The 12,432-nt window shown below is 39.8% G+C and overlaps 1 protein-coding gene across 2 annotated transcripts in view; it reads right to left on the bottom strand.

The window, feature by feature from the left end:
• The window catches only part of Serpinb6a (serpin family B member 6A), a 118,555-nt gene that overhangs the window by 105,175 nt on the left and 948 nt on the right, over window positions 1-12,432 (bottom strand).

The raw sequence follows: 12,432 nt of genomic DNA, 5'->3' as shown, positions 1-12,432 counted from the left end.
ACATCCCTTACATGCTCTTTTTTTTTTTTTATTAACTTGAGTATTTCTTATATACATTTCAAGTGTTATTCCCTTTCCCGGTTTCCGGGCAAATCCCCCTCCCCCCTCCCCTTCCTTATGGGTGTTCCCCTCCCAACCCTCCCCCCATTGCCGCCCTCCCCCCATAGTCTAGTTCACTGGGGGTTCAGTCTTAGCAGGACCCAGGGCTTCCCCTTCCACTGGTGCTCTTACTAGAATATTCATTGCTACCTATGGGGACAGAGTCCAGGGTCAGTCCATGTATAGTCTTTAGGTAGTGGCTTAGTCCCTGGAAGCTCTGGTTGCTTGGCATTGTTGTACTTTTGGGGTCTCGAGCCCCTTCAAGCTCTTCCAGTTCTTTCTCTGATTCCTTCAACGGGGGACCTATTCTCAGCTCAGTGGTTTGCTGCTGGCATTCGCCTCTGTATTTGCTGTATTCTGGCTGTGTCTCTCAGGAGCGATCTACATCCAGCTCCTGTCAGCCTGCACTTCTTTGCTTCATCCATCTTGTCTAATTGGGTGGCTGTATATGTATGGGCCACATGTGGGGCAGGCTCTGAATGGGTGTTCCTTCAGTCTCTGTTTTAATCTTTGCCTCTCCCTTCCCAGCCAAGGGTATTCTTTTTCCTCATTTAAAGAAGGAGTGAAGCATTCACATTTTGATCATCCGTCTTGAGTTTCGTTTGTTCTAGGGATCTAGGGTAATTCAAGCATTTGGGCTAATAGCCACTTATCAATGAGTGCATACCATGTATGTCTTTCTGTGATTGGGTTAGCTCACTCAGGATGATATTTTCCAGTTCCAACCATTTGCCTACGAATTTCATAGACTCGTTGTTTTTGATAGCTGAGTAATATTCCATTGTGTAGATGTACCACATTTTCTGTATCCATTCTTCTGTTGAAGGGCATCTCGGTTCTTTCCATTTTCTGGCTATTATAAATAAGGCTGCGATGAACATAGTGGAGCACGTGTCTCTTTTATATGTTGAGGCATCTTTTGGGTATATGCCCAAGAGAGGTATAGCTGGATCCTCAGGCAGTTCAATGTCCAATTTTCTGAGGAACCTCCAGACTGATTTCCAGAATGGTTTTACCAGTCTGCAATCCCACCAACAATGGAGGAGTGTTCCTCTTTCTCCACATCCTCGCCAGCATCTGCTGTCACCTGAGTTTTTGATCTTAGCCATTCTCACTGGTGTGAGGTGAAATCTCAGGGTTGTTTTGATTTGCATTTCCCTTATGACTAAAGATGTTGAACATTTCTTTAGGTGTTTCTCAGCCATTCGGCATTCCTCAGCTGTGAATTCTTTGTTTAGCTCTGAACCCCATTTTTTAATAGGGTTATTTGTTTCCCTGCGGTCTAACTTCTTGAGTTCTTTGTATATTTTGGATATAAGGCCTCTATCTGTTGTATCCAAGCAATAGGATGTTCTGAAACAGCCTGAATGTGGACCAACCCTGTCCTTTAGGCAATTAACTACTGAGGCCTGAGCATCTGTGACTCAATTTGATCAGGAGAGAGTACTTGTCATTTGCTTAGTATAAGCTATGTGAATCTAGATATGTAACCCAGGTCTTACCCAAACAGTGCTACATTACTATACCATGCCTACGCACAGGGCTTGATGAAGTAATGCTAACACCAACTGCAAGGATTCAGTAACGGACATCAGTGAAATTAGTACCACTTTCCTTTTGTCTTCTCTTTCCCCAGGCAAGCTATCCTCCCTTCAGGCAGTGGTTCTCACTAGAGTTTCTTTTGTTGCCCATTCCCCAGGGAAATTTGAAAATGTCTCCAAACATTTTTGATGATTACAGCTTTAGATAGAAAGTGTTTCTATAGTATCTAGAGAACAGAGGTCAGAAACAGTTAAACAACATATTAGATGTAAGACAGCCCTTCACCTACCCCATCACAACTCGGACCACTGAAGTCACCTGATTCAAAATGTCAATAGTTAAGGAATCCATTATCACAGGGAACAGCCTCTGAAATGGAGAGCTCAATTTACTTATACTGCTTCAAAAGAGCAGAGCAAAGCTACTAGCAATGGAAAGGGGAAGGAGGGTAAAAGATTTAACCATCGCCCTTCCCTTGAGAGCTAATCTTCCTGTAAGATGACTGGATTGTACAGACAGCACATGCTACAAATTCTACATGTTTCCTATTTTTTTCCCACACATTTTCTGAACAGTTCAATTAAGTACTAACCTAGCTATGCCAGGAAAGGTTACACGGATGTGTTTTAGCCACCAACTGAGAAGTACATTTAATGAAAAATATTTAATGGGAGGATAATCAAAAGGCATGGCAGTTGATACCCAGCTCAAGCAGTTAGCAATGCAGTCAAAAAGACAGCAAAAACTTAGTTTTGTTGATTTGTTCAATCAGATGTATAAATTCCTTGCAAATCATTGGCAGAGCTTGTTTTTTGCCCTAAGTACCTGATACCATGTTAAGCCACACTGAGAACAGAACCCAAGTTTCAGATAGTCTCTCTCAAGTCTTCTAGAGCTTTTATTAGACAGATGACATAAAACTAGGCATGGAGACTTGACTGTCTCTCTTCCTACAATAGATCTTGCTTGGCTTTTTCAGTTGCCCTCTTCAACCTGTTCAGGAGAGATTCAGTGGGGGGAGGTAGTAGATGAGTCTTGGAAGTTCCCTGGTGCTGGAAAATATGCTGATGGCTATTTTCTGTCTCCTAACTATGGCTGGATTAGAACTACAGGTTTCCTCAGCCAAGCTACATGTCTTACTGTTGACCTCATGGAAAGATGCCATTTTCTAAATTTTTCTGACTCTGAAGTCAGAGATGGTGCTAACTTCTTGGAAGAGTATGTAGAGGAGCTTAGAGATGAATAGGGTATGATAAAGGGTGCATAATGAAGTTGATGGAACATGTCATTGTCCCTGCCTTCTTCTTGTGCTCTGCTTGGTGCAATAGTATGGTGTAATGGTGTAATAGTATGATAAGGACCCAATGAATTCTAATTGTGTTCCATTTTCCAAAAGGAGAATTTTGCTCTGTGTAGTCAAAGCAGTCTTGCAGGTTATTTGTATTTCCACAGAAGTCACCCAAGACAATATGGGTACAGCTTCCAGGTCCTCTGCTAGCACTAGAAGAGGGAAAGTGTATGCCCAAGCCTCAGACTGTCAAATAATTCTTGCTAACTGGCTGCCTCAATGACCTACCTAAGCTCAGGCTCAATCTTTCTCCTTCTCCCTTCTTATCCTCTGCCCCTGCCCCCCGAAAAAACTATTCTTGAAAGAACTGAGTTTTCCTGATAATTAAATTAATCCCTTTTTCAGACAGTACCTCCAATGAACTGATCACTTTTCTATTAGGCCCCACCTCTTAAAGGTTCAACCACTTCAACACAGCCACACCTACCTAGCACATGAGCTTCTAGGGAACACACTCAATATCCAAAGCACTGTCTCTTACCCTGTCATCTTCATATGTAAGCAAGTCAATACGTATACTTGTACTCAAGCACACAGCAGAGAACAGTGTCCACTGTCTCTTCAGAAAATTAAGCAATCTCTCCTTCTGGCTTCTCTGCTGCCTTTCTCTGCTTCTAAGATTCTATTTCTTGCAGATCTTTTTTTTTTCTCTCCCACCCCTCTTGCAGATCTTAATTTAGCTCTGACTGGTCTACATGGTCACTGTAGCTCTGCTCCTCTACACGGGGACCCCTGATGTTAAAATATTAAATCTAAAATGTACCTGACACAAAACACCCAGGAAATCTGAGACACTATGACAAGACCAAACCAAAGAATAAAAATTTAAAAAGGAGAAGAATCCCAGCTCAAAGGCTCAGAAAATATTTTCAACAAAATCATAAAAGAAATCCTTCCTAACTTAATAAAGATGATGCTTATAAAGGTACAAGAAGCAAACAGAACATCAAATAATTTGGACTAGAAAAGTCCTCTTGTCACATAATAATCAAAAGAATAAACATACAGACAAATATAAAAGTAGATCTATTAGAATTATACCTGACTTCTCAATGGAGACACTAAAAGCCTTAAGAGCCTAGGCAGATGTCCTGCAGACTACAAGAAACCACAGATGCCAGCCCACTACTATACCCAGCAAAACTTTCAATTACCATAGATGGAGAAAACAAGATATTCCATGATAAAGTCACACTTATATAACATCTACAAAACCAGCCTAATAGAAAATACTAGAAATAAAACTACAACTCAATGAAAATACAGAAAATGAATAACCTCACACCAACAGAAAACATAAGAAAGCACATGTACCCTCTCTCTCTCTCTCTCTCTCTCTCTCTCTCTCTCTCTCTCTCTCTCACACACACACACACACACACACACACTAACAACAACAACAACAACAATAACAATAATTAACAATTACTGGTCATTGATATCTCTCAATATCAACAGCCTCAATTCCCAATAAAAAGGCATAGACTAACAGATGGATGTGAAAACAGGATCCATCCTTCTGACACATACAAGAAACATACCTCAACATCAAATACAGACATCACCACAGAGTATAGGATTAAAAAAAAGATCTTCCAAGCAAAAGGATCAAAGAAGCTAGTTGGTTGTAGCCATTCTAATATCAAATAAAACAGACTTCAAACCACAATTAATCAAAAGAGACAGGAAAGGACTCTTCATACTCATCAAAGGAAAATTCCATACAGACGATGTTTCAATTCTTAACATCTATGCCTCAAATTCAAGGGCACCTACATTTGAAAAAAAGAAACATTACCAAAACTTAAATCACATATTGACCCTTACACACTGATAGTAGAGTACTTTAATAACCCACTCTCAACACCAGAGAGTTCATCCAGACAAAAATCTAAACAGAGACATAGTGAACTAAATAGATATTATGAGCCATACGGACCTAACAGATATCTATAGAACATTTTATCCAAACATAAAGAATATACATTCTTAGCACCTCACAGAACTTTCTCCAAAATCAATCATGTACTCAGTCACAAAACAAGCTTCAACAGATACAAGAAAACTGAAATATCCCCCTGCATCCTATCAGACCATCACTGGATTAAAACACACAAGAGAAAGGCCAAAAGTCATGGAAATTAAACAACTCTCTACTGAATGACTACCGGACCAAGACAGAAGTAAGAAAGAAATTAAAGACTTCCTAGTATTCAATGAAAATGAATGTGCAACAAACTCATGGGAAACAATGAAAATAGTGCTAAGAGGAAAATTCATAGCACTAAGTACCCACACAAAGAAATTGGAGAGATCTCATACTAGCAACTTAACAGAACACCTGAAAGCTCTAGAACAAAAAAAAGCAAGTGCACCAAAGAGGAGTAGATGGCAGAAAATAATCAAACTGAGTGCTGAAATCAATAAAATAGAAACAAAGAGAATACGTTCTTTGAGAAAATCAACCAGAGAGACAAACCCTTATCCAAACTATTAAAAGACAGACTATCTAAACTAACAAAATCATAAATAAAAGGGAGGAGAGAAGAGATACTGAAAAAAATCCAAAGAACCAGTTAAGTCATGCTTTAAAAACCTATACTCCATAAAATTAGAAAACCTAAAAGAAATAGTTTTCTCAATAGACATCACAAACAACTTAAATATATAACCCATAAGGAAATAGAAGCAGTAATTAAAAGTCTTCCAACCAAAAAAAGCACAGGGCCAGACAGTTTTCGTGGAAAATTCTACCAGACTTTCGAAGAAGAGTTAACACAAATACTCCTCAAATTATTCCACAAAATAGAAACAGAAAGAACATTGACAAATTCATTTTATGATGTCACAGTCACCCTGATACACAAACCAAAGATTCAATATATAAAGAGAATTACAGATCAATTTCCCTCATGAACATTGATATGAAAATACTCAAAATACTTGCAGACTGAATCTAAGAACACATCAAAAGACCATCCCCCATGAACAAGTAGGCTTGGTAATGTACGGATGTACAAAAAAATATCAGTCAGTGTAATCCAACATATAACAAAACTGAAAGAAAAACATCACATGATCATCTCATTTGATGCTGAAAAAGCCTTTGACAAAATACAACACCCCTTCATGATAAGAGTCTTGGAGAGTTTATAGACAGATGGGGCATACTTCAACATAATAAAAGCAATTTACAGAAAGCCTATAGCCAATGTCAAATTGAATGAAAACTCAAAAGCAAATTCCAGTACAATCAGGAACAAGACAGTGCTGTCTACTCTCTCCATATCTATTCAATATACTACTTGAAGTTCTAGCTAAACAACTGAAGGAGATTAAGGGGATACAAGTAGAAAAAGAAGTTAAATTATTATTTGCAAATGATAGAATAAGTGATACCCAAAATTTTACCAGGGGACTCCTACAACTGATAAACACTGTGGTGGTTTGAATAGGTATGGGCCCCATATACTCATGTGTTTGAATGTCTAATAATGCCATAGGGAGGGGCACTATTAGGAGTGAGGTGACCCAGACTCCCAAAACATGGTTTGTACTCTCTTATAAGTGAATATTAGGGGGTTAGGGAGATGACTCAGAGGTTAGGAGCACTGACTGCTCTTTCAGAGGTCTTGAGTTCAATTCCCAGCAACCACATGGTGGCTCACAACCATCGGTAATGGGATCTGATGCCCTCTTCTGGTGTGTCTGACGACAGCTATAGTGTACTCATATAATAAGTAAATAAATATTTTTAAAGAAATAAGTGAATATTAGCTGTTAAGTAAAGAATAATCATGATACAATCCACAGACCCAGTGAGGATAAGTAACAAGGAATGGGGGGTGGGTGGGGCATGGATCTCCCTGGGAAAGGGAAATAGAATAATTTTGTGGTGGACTGTAGCAGGTCGGTATAGGAACAGGAGAGATCAAACAGAAGAGAGAGGGAGAGAGGGAGAGAGTACAGGGAGAGATGACTGGAACTGGAGACATTTCCATTTGTGCCATGAAAACTTTCTAGAACCTATGAGGATGATACTATTAAGAACTCCTAGTAATGGAGGATGTGGAGCCTGAACTAGCAAACTTCAGTAACCAGGCAAGGCATCTAGTAGTGGGTCTGGGACATCAACCTACCTAGAAAACCTTCAACCCACAACCTACCTATCTGGCCTGCAAGAACTGTCAGAGCTTGTGAGAGTGGCCAGCAATGACTAGTCTACCTTGAGGCCCATGCCATAAGAGGAAGCCCATATCCATACTGCTAGATTGTCAGGAAGCTGCTCAGAGACCTAGTGTAGAACCAGACATGACTGGGGAAAAAAGTCAATGAAATGATTCCTAATGATGTTCTGCTAAACTCATAGACTGATACCTAGCCCAACTGTCATTAGAGAGGCTTTCCCAGCTAGCTAATGGGAGCAGTTGTAGAGACCCACAGCCCAACTTTAGGTAGAGCTCAGGAAGCCCACAGAAATGTGTGAGTGTGTGTGTGTGTGTGTGTGTGTGTGTCTGTGTGTCTGTGTCTGTGTGTCTGTGTGTGTGTCGAGGACACCAGGAAAACATGACCCACAGAATCAACTAAGCATGATTCATAGGGGCTCACAGAGATTGAAGTGGCAATCACAGAGCCTGCATGGGTCTGCATTAGGTCTTCTGCAACCTATTATGGTTGTTTAGCTTAGGGTTTTTATGGTACTCCTAACAATGGAGAGTAAGGGAGTGTCCCTGGATCTTTTGCCTGCTCTGGGGACCCTTGCTGGGTTAACTCATCCAGTCTCAATATGAGTTTGTACCTAGTCTTGTTGCATCTTGTTATGCAGTGTTCTGCTGATATCCCTTGGAGGCCTGTTCTTTTCTGAAGGGAAATGAAGGAGCAGTAAATCTAGGGGAGAGGGGAGATGTGTATGTTTGTACAGGTGTGGAGGGATGGGAGGCTATGATCGTGATATATAATGAGAGCAATAAAAAATGTTTGTTTTGATGAGAAAAAATTATATTGATGTTCCTGAGTTGACTGTAGTTTTGCTTTGCATCCTTGTCTAATTTTCATATGAAGAGAATTCTAAAAGAGTAGGTTGGAGAGTCTAGTCTGTTGTTTTTCTACAAATAAACCTGAATTAGAAATAAACCTTGATTAAGAATTAATCATTTGTTCCTTGAATTTTTTTCAATCATCAGTTATGGTTTTGAATAAAAATGGCCCCCACAGGCCCATTGGGAGTGGTACTATTAGGAGGTGTGGACTTGTCTAAGTAAATGTGGCACTGTTGGAGGAAGTATGTCGCTGGAGGTAAGCTTTGATGTTTTAGAAGCTCAAGCCAGGCCCGGTCTCTCTTTCTGCTACCTGCTAATCCAGATAAAGAATTCTCAGCTACCTCTCCAGCACCACATCTGCCTGTGTACTGCTATGCCTCCCACCATGACGATAATGAACTAAACCTCTGATCTGTAAGTCAGCCCCAGTTAAACGCTTCCTTAGATGAGTTGCCATCATTATGATATCTCTTCATAGCAATACCCCTAATACATCAATAAAAGTAACAAATGCAGCCAACAAAAACTGAAACCTTGAAGACATAAAACTTTTTAATTGATAAAAGTCTGAACCAAATCTTCCTCCTTTTCTCTGTGCTCTTTCTTCCAATCTTGGCTCCAGGCAGGGTACACTTGTGGAAGCAAGTGGCAGTAGGCAACACAAGCCTCAGCTTTCTGCAGAAGACTGGAAATACAAGTCCCCTAGAAGCAAAAATTACTGGATAGACCACCAGAAGGAAGAAAAATTAACAGAGGAAGACAGTACTATAAGGTTTATAAGGTTGGAATCATTTCAGAGTCTCATTTCTGACCCTAATCAGCATGCCAAAGATACTGAGAACTAAAAAAATAGTCTTTGGGTTACTTAATATACACATGGAACCAAGGTCAGACTGCCTATCTGCATAATGTAACTTGTGGTCTGACCCTCTCTGTGTTGGTATCTGGATAAAATAAAACTGGGGATTGCTGTCTATATGCAAATGAGGGTAGGCACAAGATAAGGTGAGAGCCTGTGATTGGGCAGTAGAAAAGGAAGGCAGGCTGAGAATTTTAGAGTAAAGAGAGACAGAGGAAGGGAAGGAAAGTAGGAGACAAGATGGAACCTATAGGAGAGGAAGGGGAGCCAGAACCACACAGTCCTGGGAGCCATAAGTCTTGGGGATTTCTTAGATGATTAAATAATAAGTAGGGTGTGTTTGCCCCATCTAGGTGTGCAGCTTGTGTTTATATCAATTGAGTTTTAAGTTCTTTGTGTGGGCATTTTGTGGGTTGAAAATTTACTAATATAAATCTGACTGATAAATTACAAGCCTCTAGAGTTTTGATTTTACTGGGTTACAGAGATTTGTGACAGGTAATCACAGGAGGTGGATGGCTGGGAATGTGAGCAGCATCCACAGCAAGAAAACCTCGAGATAGGCTGTCACTACATGGGGTTAGCCATGGAGGCAACGAGACCACTAAGGCCAGAGAGTAGCCGGCGATAATGTGGGATGGTGCCTTTTTATATTTCATGCAACATAAAACTAACAGCATTCTTTATAGATATTGACTGGCACACAGCCTTGCATAACATGATTGTCAAAAATTCTTAATGCAATACAAAATTATTTGGCATTCAAGGTGCCAGTAAGTCTCAACTTGCATGGGAAGAAAAAAAAATGCTAACCCAGATATCAGGTAGGTATTACTCATCTCTGAACAATAGTTTTGGGTCTTCTTTCCTAATATTTATACAGAAGAGCATACTCACATGGCAGACTTTAAAACAAAAATTTCACATTCATTGTAGCAGTTATAAAAGTAATATAGAATATCCTTGTCCTTACAAGATGTGATTTAGGCAGTGACTTAAAAAAATGAAGATCATGAAGCATAAGAGAAAGAAGACAACAAGTACAGCAAAATGGTCACAATTCTGAGCTGCAGAGCAGGGTATTCGCTGTACTGTTTCTGCAACTTATGTTTAAGTTCAACCATTTTCAGACCCATTGATTTCACCTTGACATTTAACAAAGGATGGCACGTGTTATGTATATTTACATTTCATGTGTTAGACATTATGGAAAAGGCTAATTACACTAGCAGAAAGATCTATGCTAACCAGAGACTGGGAGGAGACACCATAAAATTGTGGAGAACTTCCTAAGGCTGCTAGAGGGTTTCTGAATCATGTTTATCGTGGCAGGTACACTACCACATCTATTTGTCAAAACTTAGCAAGCAAAACACTTTAAATTGGTGAGTTCTAGTATATATGTAATGCATGCTTTGTAGTGGGTTGAACTGTGTCCTACCAAAAAGATATCCATACATTCTAAACTCTGATACCTGAGAAACTATCTTTGCAAAGAGAATCTTTACAGGGGTCATTAAGAGACTATCCTGGACTTATGGTGACTCTAAACTCAATGACTGATATCATTCTACCAGGATATAGAAGATTTGAGGAGGAGGGGAGATCCAGAAGAAAATGGCCATCTGGGGAAGAACCAAATGAAATGCTTGAAACCTTAGATAGTACAGATCTAACACTCTCTGTCTCTCTCTGTCTCTGTCTCTGTCTCTGTCTCTGTCTGTGTGTGTGTGTGTGTGTCTGTCTGTCTGTCTGTCTGTCTGTCTGTCTCTGTTCCGTTACCTTGGTTACCTTGTAATTTAAGTTAGGCCTAGTAAGATGTTAACAGCAATAAAAAGTAGCAATGCACTGTAAAGGCACACTATTAGCTTCCCTATCCTGAGGTATCAAGTCTAAGAATGAGCCATTACCAGCAATATAGGTTCCCCTAAAAAAATATCTACTCCTATCTTTCTATCTTCCTTTCTAACTTTTTGGCTCTGCCTCTCTGGAGTACCCAGACGGGACAAGCCATGACAGGTAAACATGGGACTATAGTCAGATCAAATAGTTTCAGGTTGCAAAAAAAGAAAAGTCTCCTATGCTTTACTGATATATCCCCCTTCCTTGTAAACCCATGGCAACCACTGGCCTATGTAGAATCTTCATAACTTTCCCTCATTGAAGATGTCATCTTTGAAATCATACATTGTAACATAGTTTTTTTTAAGATTGATTGTTATTACTTAGAAATACATAAAAACACACCAAATTCTTTTTTTTTTAATTCTGTAATTCATTTTAGTGCCAAGTAGTAGTCCATTGTGGTAGATTTACTAGAGCTTTTGAAAGGTAACTCATTTGCTTTCAAGTTTTGGCAATTATGAAAAGCTGCTGCAAAAATTCAAACACAGTAATGGGAGAGATGGCTCAGTGGTTGTTCTTGCAGAGGACCAGGGTCTCAGCACTCACGTGGTGACTCACAACTATCCATACCTCCAATTCCAGGAGATCTGATGCCCTCCTCTGACCTCCATAAGCACCAAGCATGCAAGTGGTACACAAACATGCACCCAAAACACTCATACATAGAAAATAAACACTTAACTGTTTCAAATACAGGAGCCGGAACTATGAGTCAGCTGTTAAAAGCACATACTGATCTTACAAAGGACCTAAGTGTGGTTCCTAGACTCACACCAGACAGCTCACCTGTAACTCTAACTTCTGGGGACCTGATGCCTTTTTGTGACCTCTGGGAGAATCTACACTCATATATACACACTCAAAAATAAAACAAAAAAATTAAAGAAAAACAATGCTCAGGGTTTCAGAAAAGTGCTTGCCATGGCAACATATGAATCTGAGTTCAATCCCCAGCACCCTTGCAAAAACAAAAACAAACAAACAAAAAACTGGCTATGGCGACATTCCTGGAGTTGAAGACAGGCACGCTCTTGCAGTTTACTGGGCAGACTGCTTAGTCCACTCCACAAGCTAAAGTCAAAAGTAAGACAATGTATGGAAAAGAAAAAGGTGAATTGTAAGGAGCTTCTGGAGGTGGGCTTCTGGCCTCCACATTATGTGCAGTTTTACACACACACACACACACACACACACACACACACACACAACACACGCACTCCACCCCCAAAATAACTCAAAACAAACAAAAAACCCAACTTAAGTACATGTGTTTATACAGTAGATGTATGTTTATTTGGGTACATACCTGTATGTGAAACTACTAAATCATATAGTAACCATAAAGGTTTTGCATTATTTGCAAGAATATAAGCGATTTTCAGTTATTGTATGTCTTCATTAACATCTGTGAATGTTTGGGATTTGGAGGCTTTTTATGTGTATTTGACATCAAATTTGAGTTCCCCTAGTGTCCTAGGACCTTGAGCATCTTCTTTTTTTTTTTTTCAGAGCTGGGGACCGAACCCAGCGCCTTGCGCTTGCTAGACAAGTGTTCTACCACTGAGCTAAATCCCCAACCCCCTTGAGCATCTTCTTAATGCTTATTTTCATGGTATCTGGTAAAATGGCTGTTAAGTTTC

The sequence above is a fragment of the Rattus norvegicus genome, chromosome 17 (genome assembly GCF_021556685.1).
Source record: "Rattus norvegicus strain SHRSP/BbbUtx chromosome 17, alternate assembly SHRSP_T2T, whole genome shotgun sequence".
Taxonomy (NCBI): domain Eukaryota; kingdom Metazoa; phylum Chordata; class Mammalia; order Rodentia; family Muridae; genus Rattus; species Rattus norvegicus.
The sequence above is the reverse complement of the archived record's forward strand: the minus strand, read 5'-3'. Positions and strand labels throughout refer to the sequence as shown.